Source organism: Paroedura picta, chromosome 14, assembly GCF_049243985.1.
Source record: "Paroedura picta isolate Pp20150507F chromosome 14, Ppicta_v3.0, whole genome shotgun sequence".
NCBI lineage: Eukaryota > Metazoa > Chordata > Lepidosauria > Squamata > Gekkonidae > Paroedura > Paroedura picta.
Genome location: NC_135382.1, coordinates 25,968,818 through 25,981,496, shown reverse-complemented (window position 1 = coordinate 25,981,496; position 12,679 = coordinate 25,968,818). Strand labels below are relative to the sequence as shown.

General features: G+C 43.3%; 1 long non-coding RNA gene across 1 annotated transcript in view; it reads left to right on the top strand.

Annotated features, from left to right (window-relative positions):
- The first annotated feature begins 4,886 nt into the window (after nucleotides 1-4,886).
- Nucleotides 4,887-12,679, top strand: part of LOC143823787 (uncharacterized) — a 34,480-nt gene continuing 26,687 nt past the window's right edge. Inside the window, exon 1 of the long non-coding RNA XR_013226579.1 lies at nucleotides 4,887-5,021. This is a non-coding gene — a long non-coding RNA (uncharacterized LOC143823787). The remainder of the gene's footprint in view (nucleotides 5,022-12,679) is intronic.

Sequence of the window (12,679 nt, the reverse complement as noted above, 5' to 3'; positions counted from 1 at the left end):
CTTCCTGCACCCACATGGGGGAGCATTTGGCCTGGTGTACCTCATCAGCCCCCGATCTGTGCTCCTGACAGGGGGGTGGGGCAGTGAAGTTCCCAGTGCATAAACGGTCTTTGAGACTCCTTTGGGTATAGAAAAGCATATAAGAACCAAATCTTTTTTCAACTACCACACCATACTACCAATTTCCTCTTGTGGAACAGGATCACAACCACCTGGTACTCAGAGGAAGGAGGTGACTGAATTTTGTAACCTTGCTGATTCATGCTGAATATCCTCATGTTGATTGTGCTTCTTTATTGTGTGACTCAAATCTTATTTTTATGCCATGTTATTTCCTCGTGCTGAATTTCCCCCTTCAGGGAGATATGAGGGCGGTTCAGCATTGCTAAGTCACTTCCTGGGAAAACCTGGAAGTGACACAAGGTAGCTTTAGGGATAGCTGGGAATTCTATTGTAAAACTGGAAGCGATATAGCAATGTTGCTAACATTGTATTTTTTTCCCCACTCCTGCCACTGCTTGGAACAGCAGCAAGTAAAAAAGGGCTGCTGGGGGGGGGGCAGGAACTCCCCCCAAAGCAGAAGGCCTGGCAGTCCCATCAATAGTAGATTTCCAGGATCTCTGGTTGTGGTCCTTCACATCACCTACTACCAAAGCTCTTTAATTGGAGATACAGGGAGTCGAATCTGGGACCTTCTGCATGGAAAACAGATATACCACTTAGACACCCCTTTGGTGTAAGCCTCCCCTATACTCGTATTGCTGGTTAGGCTACTACAAGAAAAATATCCCAATATTTATTGCTAGAAGGTCTACTCTAAGATACAGGTGGATTCCCCCCTCTTTTTCTCCTTGAAAACTTTTGATTCCTCCATTCTTGCTCCTTTAAGAATGTGTACAACACATATTGGACATTAGATGTACACTCCAAAAGTTTGGGTTTTGTCATTTGCAAAGACAGGCCAGGCTTTCCAGAAGACTCAGTGAGCCAAAGGGAACTTTTAGAGTGTGTGTTCTGGAGCAGCACAGAGCATAGCCTACTATTTTCATTATCAATTCATCATTGCCATTATACAGACGTTCTTATGCAGCTGCACTCCAAGAAATGTTGGGTGAAAATGTGACACAATCCCTGGGATTTCTCAAAGGCTATGACGACATGACAGGGAAGGGAAAGGGTGTGTTCCCAAGCTGCATCAGGAAATATGGTCTCATTCTGAGACCTACGTAGTCCAAAGAAACCACACTTCTGGAATATTCTTCAAAAGAAACGGAAATTCAGATCCTGTGAGACTGAGTAAAATTCCCACTGCTCTAGTTCAAGTTGTTTCTACAGGCTTTTTTTTCTTGGTAGTTATAGGTGCCACTAGTAACAAGGCCCTCAGGACCAATGCAGTTATATAAGGCTGACTCTTCACAAAATGAGAGACAGCCTGGAGAATACACAATGCCTCTCTGCCTTTCTTTTGACTGATTATGCACCGGGCGGGAAGGCCAGGCTGGTGGCAGCAGGGCAGTAGGGCTAATCCCTGCATATGCACGATGTTGCTGCCATCCTGGCCCCCTCCTGGCCCTGGCCCGAATCAGGGCCTTGGATGGTCCACTGTGGGGACCAGCACAGGCCCCGCTGGGGCAGGCATGCCGCTATTCTGCAATGGAACGCCCATGCCCTTCTGCCCTCCCCATGGCGGTGATGGAACTTTTCCATTCCAGAGTTATCCATATGCACGCACAACTCCGGGGCGGACCATGTGTGCCGGGGGGGGGGGGCTTCTTCCCCTGTGTGTACACAGGATGTGTGGGGCATGCTGCCCGGCTGCTAGGAATTGGTGGTGGCCCGTTGTGGTATACTGATTGTTACCCATAGTTAGCACTACCTTGTCCCTTCTTGACCAGGGTTTGGAAGCCTTCTTCAAACTGGTGAAGCTGGAAGCCATTTATCTCCTTCCCCCCATTCACCCCACTTTTGGTATTCCTTCTCTTAAAAAGAAGAGAGCTCCTCCCTTTACAAAAAGCTCAAAAGAAAAATAACCATTCATTTATCTGATTCCAGATTTTCTTTTGTACCTAGGTCTTTATGCGGACTACAGAAGACTGAAGCAGCGCTGGTTAGCTCATGAAAAGAAGTACATACATTGCTGAATCACAGTGCAGCAAAACTGCTGATCAGTTGCCATAAAGTGTCCTGCTGCAAAATGCAGTAAAATACAGTCTAAGGTTAGAACGGAACCCATTGGTCGATCAGCCTTTCTCCTGAGGAGCAATGTGCAATACTCTTCCACTCATATTAGAGCAATGCTCTTGAATGCCCTGTCCTCGAGTTTCCTTTTTTAAATGCAGCTTTCCATGCCTGTTGTTTCCCTCTCCTTAGACCTGATTGCATAGCCCTGCAGCCTACGAATAATTATACCTTTGCACTGTGGTCATTTTGGATTGGTGTGAACATGATGAATGGCGAGTTTTAATGTGAACTATTGCTCAGCAGACTCGCTCAGGTAAGCAATAACTCACTCAAGCAGGCAATAAACTTAAGCAGGCAATAGCCACACTTTTAAAAATGTGCTAACAAACTCTTTAGCAGTAAAATAAATATGGCCATGAACTTCCTTAATAAATTGTCCTCCAAAGAGCTAAAAAGACCAAGTCTGAAGTTCCGCGGGAAGGGCAGCCCAAAAGAGCAGCCTCTTAAAATTTTCTAAAAAACTGTGTCGATTTTTAGTCTACCCTGTCTTGCAGGCAAGAGGCAGGCAGGCAGATAACTCTGCTTTAAAGCCAGTTATAGGAAGAGGTACTGTGGCACAGGGGTTAGAGTGCTGAATTGCAATGGAAAAGACTACAGTTCAGATCTTTAGCCTATCATGAAGCTCACCAGAAGACTTTGGGCCCCATAACATGAATGATACTTTGCATTTATAAATGGAACTAGAAGCAAAGCCCATTGCACCCAGGGAAACAATGGGTGCTAGGATACGTACCTGCTCTATGGCCTTCCTAGGGGGGGGGGGGTGGCTGCATGGCAAGAGCTGCTTATGAGGGATGGTCTCTGTGGCACTGTGCCAACCAGGTAGGGAATGAGTTGTCTGCCTGAAATTTGAACTGATTGTCCCTCATTAGTAGAGCACAATTGTAACTGATTGGCCCTCAATGGCAGAGTGTTGTCTCTCTATTGGCAGCACACCCCTAGGGAGGGCCAATTAGGTAGGGAGTGAGTTGTCAACTTGAGCTTTATTATGTTTAGTGATGATAATGACTCCCATGGATGGTGTGACAACTGCTGATGAACACCCTTTCTTCTTCTTCAAAGCAAAAAGCTATTTTTGAGTTTTCTTCATCTAACTTCAGGAAGTGACTTTGGGTCTTCAGGGAGTACCCATTTGGAGACCCCTGTTGCTATCATACAAGGATTCTTGTCTCGGAATTTCTACCCATTCTGTGACTGCTTCCTTCTTGGCAGCCATTTTGCAATGAGCACAATCACGTTATGGCAGCCATTTTGTGGCGGCGGTGCATACTAATCTTTCGTTAAAAAGTGAGAGTATCCATAGGGTTAGGGATCTCTGGTGTATGTAAGCATACATAAAGGTAAAGGTAAAGGTATCCCCTGTGCAAGCACCGAGTCATGTCTGACCCTTGGGGTGACGCCCTCCAGCGTTTTCATGGCAGACTCAATACGGGGTGGTTTGCCAGTGCCTTCCCCAGTCATGACCGTTTACCCCCCAGCAAGCTGGGTACTCATTTTACCGACCTCAGAAGGATGGAAGGCTGAGTCAACCTTGAGCCGGCTGCTAGGATCGAACTCCCAGCCTCATGGGCAGAGCTTTCAGACGGCTGCCTTACCACTCTGCGCCTCAAGAGGCTCCTGTAAGCATACATAGATACATACAAATATACATATATTTGTACCCAGGGCTGAGGCAAAGAACAGCTACAACAACATAGCAAAAAGCAAAGATCTGAAATCAGCGACAAGGGTATGAACCATTAAAAAACATTGGGCTCATCAACTTATTTCTTCTGTGCAATGCACCTGTTGCCAAAAACATTTTGGTCTCATTTATTACATGTTAAATGTTCAGGTTTTACAATCCTTTGATCTGTACATTTAAAGAACACAGCATGCGAAGAGACACCTTAGATCTGCTCGGAATCCCAAAGAGCCTGTTCAGTTCCAAGGTTCCTCTCTCTCTTACACCCGTTCTTTGCTTGCGCTCTCAGGATGGAATAGATTCAGAGAATTCACCATGTGCTCTTCAGCAACCCGTGTGTGTGTGTGTGTGTGTGTGTGTGTTTTGTTTTGCCAAACGATGGTTATATGTGCATGCTTAGCTCCCCCTGCCCTTCGATATTCTGGTGTAGTTTATGTAGAACATCTGGTTTTTAAAAAGTGTCGCAATTCGTAACATATTCTAACACTCCCGGGACTGGAATATCAACAACTGTCTATTGCGGCAAACCACATGTCTGGAAAACATTCCTGCAAACTGAGTTTTAAATAAACATCCAGCATCCATAACACAGGATGCAAGGCAACAGTCTCTCCTCCCCCTGCCCATTCCTCCTAAGCTCAATATTTAGACCAGATGAGGTGCAAAATAGGACTTTCCAGGATGAAACTGCCACAGTTTATAGAAACCCTGGCTGTCTATCCTGTGTATACAAAGGGGGACAACGTGTGGCATGCAAGTTGCAGTGACAGGAAAAGGGCTCTGAGTCTTTCCATCCAGAGTGGCAGAGGGGTTTTTTTTCCCTTTCATTTTCATGGTAGGCTAGGAAAGAATGAGATTGTCATGATGAAATATATTCTCTCTCTCTCTCTCTCTCTCTCTCTCTCTCTCTCTCTCTCTCTCTCTCTCTCTCTCTCTCTCTCTCTCTCTCTCTCTCTGATTTTTCTTTCATTTTTTCTTTCTGTTCTATCTTATAATGCGAGAAAGTCTTCAAGCTTCCTGGAAACCTCTGCCTTGGCATTGCTGTAGAGAGAAGACCAGCTCTTCTTCTATCAAGCAGAGATCTTTTGAGGTCCTTGTAAGTATTTTTCTTAGTTATGATGATGTCAATAAGCTTACTAGAGGCTCTGTGCACAGAGATAGTCTTCCTTGGAGTGTGAGTTACAGGAAGGTTTGAAGAAATGGAAGAAAGCAATCTTTGGTTGATTTCCAGAATGACTAATAACACTGTTACAATGGCTGACTCCTTATCCCTGGCTGGTGGTCTATGAGTGGTCAATGGTGCACAACAATTGTCTATGGCCAACTGCATGGCAAGCCTCTTAGCTTGAAGGGGATGTCTTTCATTTCCCTGCTGATGTTTCACTGATGTATTTCAATAAAAGGGAAATATCATCCATGGAATTAATAGAATCTCAATTGAAGGATAAAATTTTGCACTTACAATGTCCTCAGGAGAGTCAATATCTAACACAGAGGGATCCTTATGATGATCAGGATATAACTACTACCCAGAACACTGAAGCAAACAGCTCATCCCAGAGGTCTCCTCCTAAATCCCCTTTGACTACATGTGAACCAAGAAAACCCTTCTATCGTTACTCGCTTTTAATATTGCAGGATAGCTCTGTAAAATTAATAACATCTCGTTCATTGAATATGTTACTAAATTTGACAGCAACCTATTCCAGGTAAGTTGGTCTCAAGAAGAAATGTTTATGAATGGCTTGGCTACAGACACAAAGTGATTCCTGGGTTTAAGGGAGGCCGATGCAGAGGTACTCTGGGTATTTGTGTATCAATCAAGTTACGTACACCAATTACCAGTCTTGAATCACCGTTCCCTTATGCATGAGCATTGACTCTTAAATTTAAGTCCAGGCTGGGTTTGATTATCGTTCATTTTCCTTCTCAGTATCAGTGGATCTTGCAACATTGTTCTCCTTTCCTCTGTTTCATCCTCGCAACAACTACCCTATGAGGTAGGCACTCTAGGCTGACTCAAAATGGTAAGCCAGAGTCACCCAGTGAGCTTCCATGACAGGCTGGGGACCCAAACCCATTACAGAAAACATGAGAAAACATTAACTCAGGGAAATTTGACTTGAACCTAGTTATTTTTTTTTTTAATTCAGTTTTTATTATTATTTGTTCTTATAAAAAGCATTTACAGAAAAGCAAAGAACAAAAACAGAAAAGCAAAAGACAAAAAAAAAAAAAAAAAAGTGACCAGCTGATAGGTGTCATCAATACACGTATATCATACTTGATATAGTCTGATATTATCTTAAGAGATATATAGTTAGTTCCCATTACATATTGGTCCTACTCTAACAGTTACTGCTGTCTTTCTTAAGGAAGTCCAAATAATCACTCCACTGTTCATCATATTCTTCCGGAGATCTCTTCTTAACCATGTTGGTGAGTCTTGCCATTGACTTGAACCTAGTTATGATGAAAGAAATGCCACAATATACTCTTTACAAGAGGTGGCAAAACTTGTTTAGGATGAGAGCTTTCGACTTCAGCTGCGAAGAGACCGTAGCCGTAGTGAGGGATTCTGTGACTATCTTTCTGTGATCGATTTCTCTGACCTCAAAAACTTCATTGTGAACTCTATAAACATATAGATCTGACTCCAGCATAGCTGTTTTCTTTGGTATAACAGTAGCATTTTGAATAAAGAGGCGTTCAAATGAGACTCACACAGCAGGAGTTTATGGAAAGGCAGGTGTGGGTGTGTGGAATGAACACTGATGCAAGGTTCATTCCCCCCCCTCCCCCTTCCTGTGGCAGTGGGAAGCCTTTCACCGAAGGCCTCCGGTGTAAAGTCAAAATCTACATTTAAATGGGGACATTTCACAAACGACACCCCTCCTGAAGAAGGCGAGTGTCAAAGCGGCACCGCCGTTTAACAGAAAATAATGCTTCATAAAAATAAAGAAAGGTATGAGGGAAAGGGCTCTTTAAAAATAGAATAGACTGATCATGGATTTGCTTTTCAAAATATTGACAAATGGAGCCAGCCTGGCCCATAAAGAAAGGGACTATTAACTATAATGTTGTTTCCTTCTAACTAGAATATGACAGTTTTATCTTTATTTTAAAACCAAAAGTATCACGCTAAGCATTACTTCTTTTTTTTAACACAAAGATAGTTCCAAACCCCATAAAATATTAGTATCTGTCTCAGCTATTAAAATTAATGGCTACGGATTCTTTTGTGTTATATTCTTCAGTTCTGTTTTATCATCTGAAGTAGAGTCTCTCTCTCTCTCTCTGTTACCTACTAAAAGGTTTTTTTTCTTATAGTCCTTTTTCAGATATTTGTTTGGGCACAACTGACCAGAATGAGGGCTAATTGTGACTACATTTGAAGGTCTCAGCTCCAATCTCCAATGTTTGCATGGAGTGCATGTGGGCTCTGATTCGAAGGTACAAGAACATGTGACTGTGGTAAGGTGACCAGATTGTCCCACTTTTGGAGGGGCATCTGGGGGCACCTGGCAAATTGTACTTACGTTGAAATTTAAAAAATATATATTACAATACTATTTTTGCGGTCTATGCGTTCTATGAAAAAATTTGTTGCTCCATATAGACCAAATTTTAATCAAGAATGGTCAATGGTGTCCCGCTTTACCAATGTTAAAATCTGGTCACCTTAGACTATAGCTTTGAGGGCAGGATCAGGAGCTGAGATCAGGCAGGATCCAGTTTAATCGAGGGGATGATTCTTCAGGCCTGAAGAGATCATAAGGGCTTTGGTTGCCTCACACTTCTCATGAGGCTAAGCTTGTTCAAGACCTAAAGGCACATTTCATGAAATGGGGAGGTCATCTCCTTTTATTACCATTCTTGGTCTTCTACTGAGGTGGACTGTGCTTGAGGAGGTGTGTAGCTCAGGACCTGGGCATCAGTTTTGCATGAGGACCTATCCTGGGTATCTCTGGTTGAAAGAATCAGGTAGAATGTGTCATTCAGCACTTCACCAGAGTCTCCGGATAGCTGTTGCCAGTCTGAGTAGACAAATGGGTCAGTAGTCTAACTCAGTAGAAGGCAGAGATCATCCAGATACTTTCTTACTAGAGCAGGAGCCCCCAGTGGTTGGCTTCAGAATTCTGACACAGGATCATGGGCACAACCAAAAAATGGATTCCAGAGGAATGGAGCCCTCTCCAAATGGCCGTCAAATGAAGCAGAGCCAAGAACAAGGACATGTATAACTCTATGAGTAACCCTTCAGCATTTCTCTTTTTAACAGGATGCCTTTAAAAATTAATATATTGTTTTAAAATATTGTGTTGCGTGCACATTGCTTACCTTCATCATATACTAAAAAACATGGTATTGTGGTAGCAGGTGCAGCTGGAATCCCTTAAAAAAAATCTGCACAGCCAATCAGTTCCACAATGCCTGATCAGAAGTCCTACTAAGGAAAAAACCCACCTGGCCCAGCCAAGTTTCAGAAAGCAAGTACCAGAAAGGTGTTGGTAGGAGCCATGGCAGCCATGGGCACCTTGTTACAGACTTGAGCTGGGGTGGCCAAACTGTGGCTCTCCAAATGTCCATGGACTACAATCCCCATGAGCCCCTGCCTGCTGGACTAGAGAGTTCTCAGCTTGAAAGCAGATGGTGGCTTGAATTCAAACCAGAAGGCTGAATTTGAAGGTATTCTTCCCGTCACAGTAAATATCTTTATTTCAGGACACTGTTGAATCAGGACCACAGTTTCAATCTCAATGCATTCCATTAAATTAAAATAATTGTCTAATGATTTCAATTGTTACATATTTTCACAGTCTGTCCCCCCCCCCAGCAAAGACATTCCAAAACCTTTCATCTCCCGAGGCTGTAGCTGGCCTTTCAAACAAAAATGTTTTGAGAACAACTCAATTTGCTGTTTGCATTTCCTTATATAATAGAACTTTTCCCCAGCACTTAATCAATCACTCTGAAATGTCTACAGGATCCTTTAGGTAGGCCTGTAGAAAGTTCACCTAAATGGACAATATTAAACTTTTCTGTAAGGGAAAATAGATGGTGCATCTAGCTGAATTTTGAAATTGGAATTTAAATAAATACAAAATAGGGCGGAAAAGTTTCCATTCAGAAATAAAAATTACTTTTGCATGATCCAGCAAAGGAAGCCAGTCTGAAATTTAGAAGCCAGGAAGCTAGACTTTGATGAAATATTATCCCAAATTATATAGAACCAGTTGGATCCAGTGCAGCTGCAATCCAGTACAAACCAGTGCTGCAGGTCCTTGATAGCAGACAAACACAATATGCTGTATTGTTCAATTGGTTTTTATGCTTCTCCTTCTATATTGCCAATGTATAGTCACTGCTAAAATACTCCAAATAAGGCAATTTTGGTGTGATGGTCCATAGAACTGTTCCAAGATCCCTTCTTTGTGGGGCATCCCATGGCTATGGATGCCCTGCTCATACACAGATAAAACACCACTGCACAAAAAGAATCTCTGTACAGCTCTGCACACAATGGCACTGAGATTTCCTTTTGGTATAATCACGACATCTGCATCCTACAATGAGAACCAGGATATCATGAGCACTCGCACTATCAATAGACAAGTGTGTAGTAACTGTGTAAAGGAAAGAAAGCATATGATTGAACCAACGAAACTGAAAGTTGGCTCAAAGCACCTATTTCACAGTGCATTGTGCAAAATTTAAAAATAACAAGTCAAATGGTGAGGGATGTCTAATGCATCAGTTCCACTTCAAAAACAAGACTAGGGGACTCAGCATTCGGCAAGATATTTGCATAACAGGAGTTTTGGAAGCCTCCCTAATTATTAAATCAATGTATATCTCAAGGCACATTACTGTTCTCTGAAGTCTTGCTAGCATGCCTTAGCGAGAAGTTTGTGAATGAGCGCTCTAGCATTATACCAAGAAGCAACGTCTTCTTCTTGTAATCACAACCACACGTTTCATACTTCTTTGGAAATTGTAATGGGAGGATATTTGTGGAAAATCTCTCCAGTTTCATTTTAATGCGTATATGGAAGAAAGTAGAATATTGGGCCAAACTAATTCTTTTTTAGAGTTGAAGACATTCCTTAACAGCCCACCAAGAAACGGGCCAATCTTGGCCAATGAAGCTGGCTAGGAGAGCATGTGGTTAGCCCACTGGTCTCTCTCTTGACCTTAAAACCAAGCTTGAACTTTCCAGGGATAAAAATCACCAGAGCATCCCACAATTTCTTTTTCCCTAGACTTCTTTTTTTTTTTTTGTCCCATGACCCACCAGTTATGAGGTAGTGTCTCTGGATTTGGAAGTGGGTAATGACCTCAATTATTTAATGATGGGGGAACAACACTTGTGCTGAGACCATAGCTTGGATCTCTTGTTTGCAGGCCCAACAAGGGCATAGAGGAATTACTCTGCTCATATCTTCAAAGTCAAATGTCTTTCCTGCATCAAAGCATTTATGTGTTTATAGAAGACTTCAGCTTGCTATCTAAAGCTATTTGTTTTTCCTAACACAGAACATGTTTTTTTGCACACTGGCTACCTGGTGTAATCAACTCAAGAGCAAAGATACATGAAACTCTTTTTTCAAACAAAGAGTCATGTGCTTGATCTGAAAAGCCATTGCTTTTTGGAAGTCTAATATATATGATGAAATGAGGGTATAGAGTCCCCAGACTTATCTTATTCATTGATCCGGCAGCAGAAGCTCTTGCCTGGCCATTGGGGGTGGGCGTGGACAGGCATGCTTCCCCAGGCACATTGCCAGGACCACAACCTCCATCGGGTGGATCGTGAGGTGCGCTGCATACTGGAGCGGAGCCTGGCCACTGGGTGAGCCATGCAGGGGGAAAGAGAGTGGAGGAGGTGGGCAGATGCATCATTTTCATTGTCCTGCACTTGGGGAGGGGGAGAGAGGGAGCGGGGAGGGAGGAACATCCCTGCCTTTCCTTTAAAATGGCCATGTCAAAGTGGCTCAGACCCCCCTGAAGCATGCCTCAGAAAGACCAATTTGGATCTGTTTGCCAATGAGTTTTGGCACTTCAGACCACCTCGGGGCAATCTGTCTCTGAAGTAGCTGTGTTTCGGGGGTCGGGGGGTCGGCTGAGGCGGCCCAAAGCGCACATCCCTAGTTGCGACTAGTCATGCATGTCAAGTACTTCACATGGCCTCCAATACTAAACGTCATCCCCATGTTGACTTCCAAAGATTGGTACCAACAAAAAAATGCGGAAAAGTTTCAAAATCTTCTCCCACACCAGATCCATTAAGCCATTTGTGGTGGAATAAAGTGGACAGTTATGGCAATTGACCCACGAATACTGAGGTTTATCCCCAATTTTTTGCTCATGCTGGAAGGTTGTAAGCTGTACAAACCTTTTATTGATCTGAGGTCTCTTTGTTTAAACAGCCCCTACTGTATTTATTTGCACTGTTCCTTTCAAGGTAAACAAAGGGGGATGATTGGAAGCCAATCCCGGCATGACATCGCGGCCGTGCGGTTCACTCTCTCCATATCCAGATGTTTTCAATCGGCAGAGTTTGTCTTGCACATCCAGATGAGATGCAGCAGGCGTGATTTAGGCTGGGAGTTCAGCCAGAAAGCAAAGAGAAGATACATCACTGACCCTTATTAAACAACTTATAGAGCACCCTTGTTTTAATCGTTAGCTAGCTTCTCAAAAAAATCAGGAGTGCTCCTTGGGAGTGCCAGGGTCCTCTTAAAAACTCGAATGCTGTTTTTACAGCCATTTGCAACGAAATCAGATCTTGGAGTTGATTTCTTTTTGCAAGTCCCCAAATAATGCCAGCCTCAGTTGAATATTGTGGGTAATGGCTCCAGGCCAGATATTCTAGCTTTTCTAAAACATTCCTTCATTATGAGCAGTGTTCAGGGGTTTCAGCTGAAAGCTCGAAGCCCAGTTGTATTTGCTAAGAAAGGGAGCATCAAAGTAGATTCATGAGATTGCTTAGGAATCTGATCATTAGCACCTTTGGTTCGTAAGCAAAGAGAATGGCAGAGCAAAAAGTAAGAGAAAGGGTAATGTATCAGAGAAAGGGTTTGCCTGAGGTCCAGAGCCTGGTTCCATTGTGAAAATGGTCCGTTTAAGATGGGTTGGGAGCAGCTGGTGCAAAATTGGTCATTGACTATGCTGACACAGTAGGGTAGCAGAATGGCTTTGGCTTGCAGGATCAGAGGTCCAAAACCTGGTTCAGTCATAAAAATGGGCCCCTAAAGATGGATTGGAGAACATCAGTTATGTAAAATGCAGTGGTGAGCTACTGAGCAGAGCCCAGTAAACATATGCCTTGTGCCTTATTAACTATATCTTCTCCAAGCTGGGCTCTGGGCTTAATCCAAAATGCCAGTATTGAAGAATCTTGTTAGAAGCTGAGACTGGCTAGACAGGATTTATTGAGAGAACCTTCATTTGATGGCATAAGATTGCCAGCTATCCTGGAAAAACTATCTGCTGCTACCGCCTGATGTTTCACATTGCTAGCGCCACTGGGGAAAGGGATTCATACAGTGCAGGCAGCTGTGAGCACTGGTGGTGGTGAAATGGTTCAGAAACAGGAAGTGGAAGGACACACGGGCAAGTGGAGGTAGGGTCGCCATCTCTGGGTTGAGAAATACCTGGAGATTTTGAGGGTGGAGCCAGGAGTGGACAGAATTTGGAGCAGGGAGGGACCTCAATGCTGTATAAAGGAGTGTGGAGGGTCCTCAGTCCACC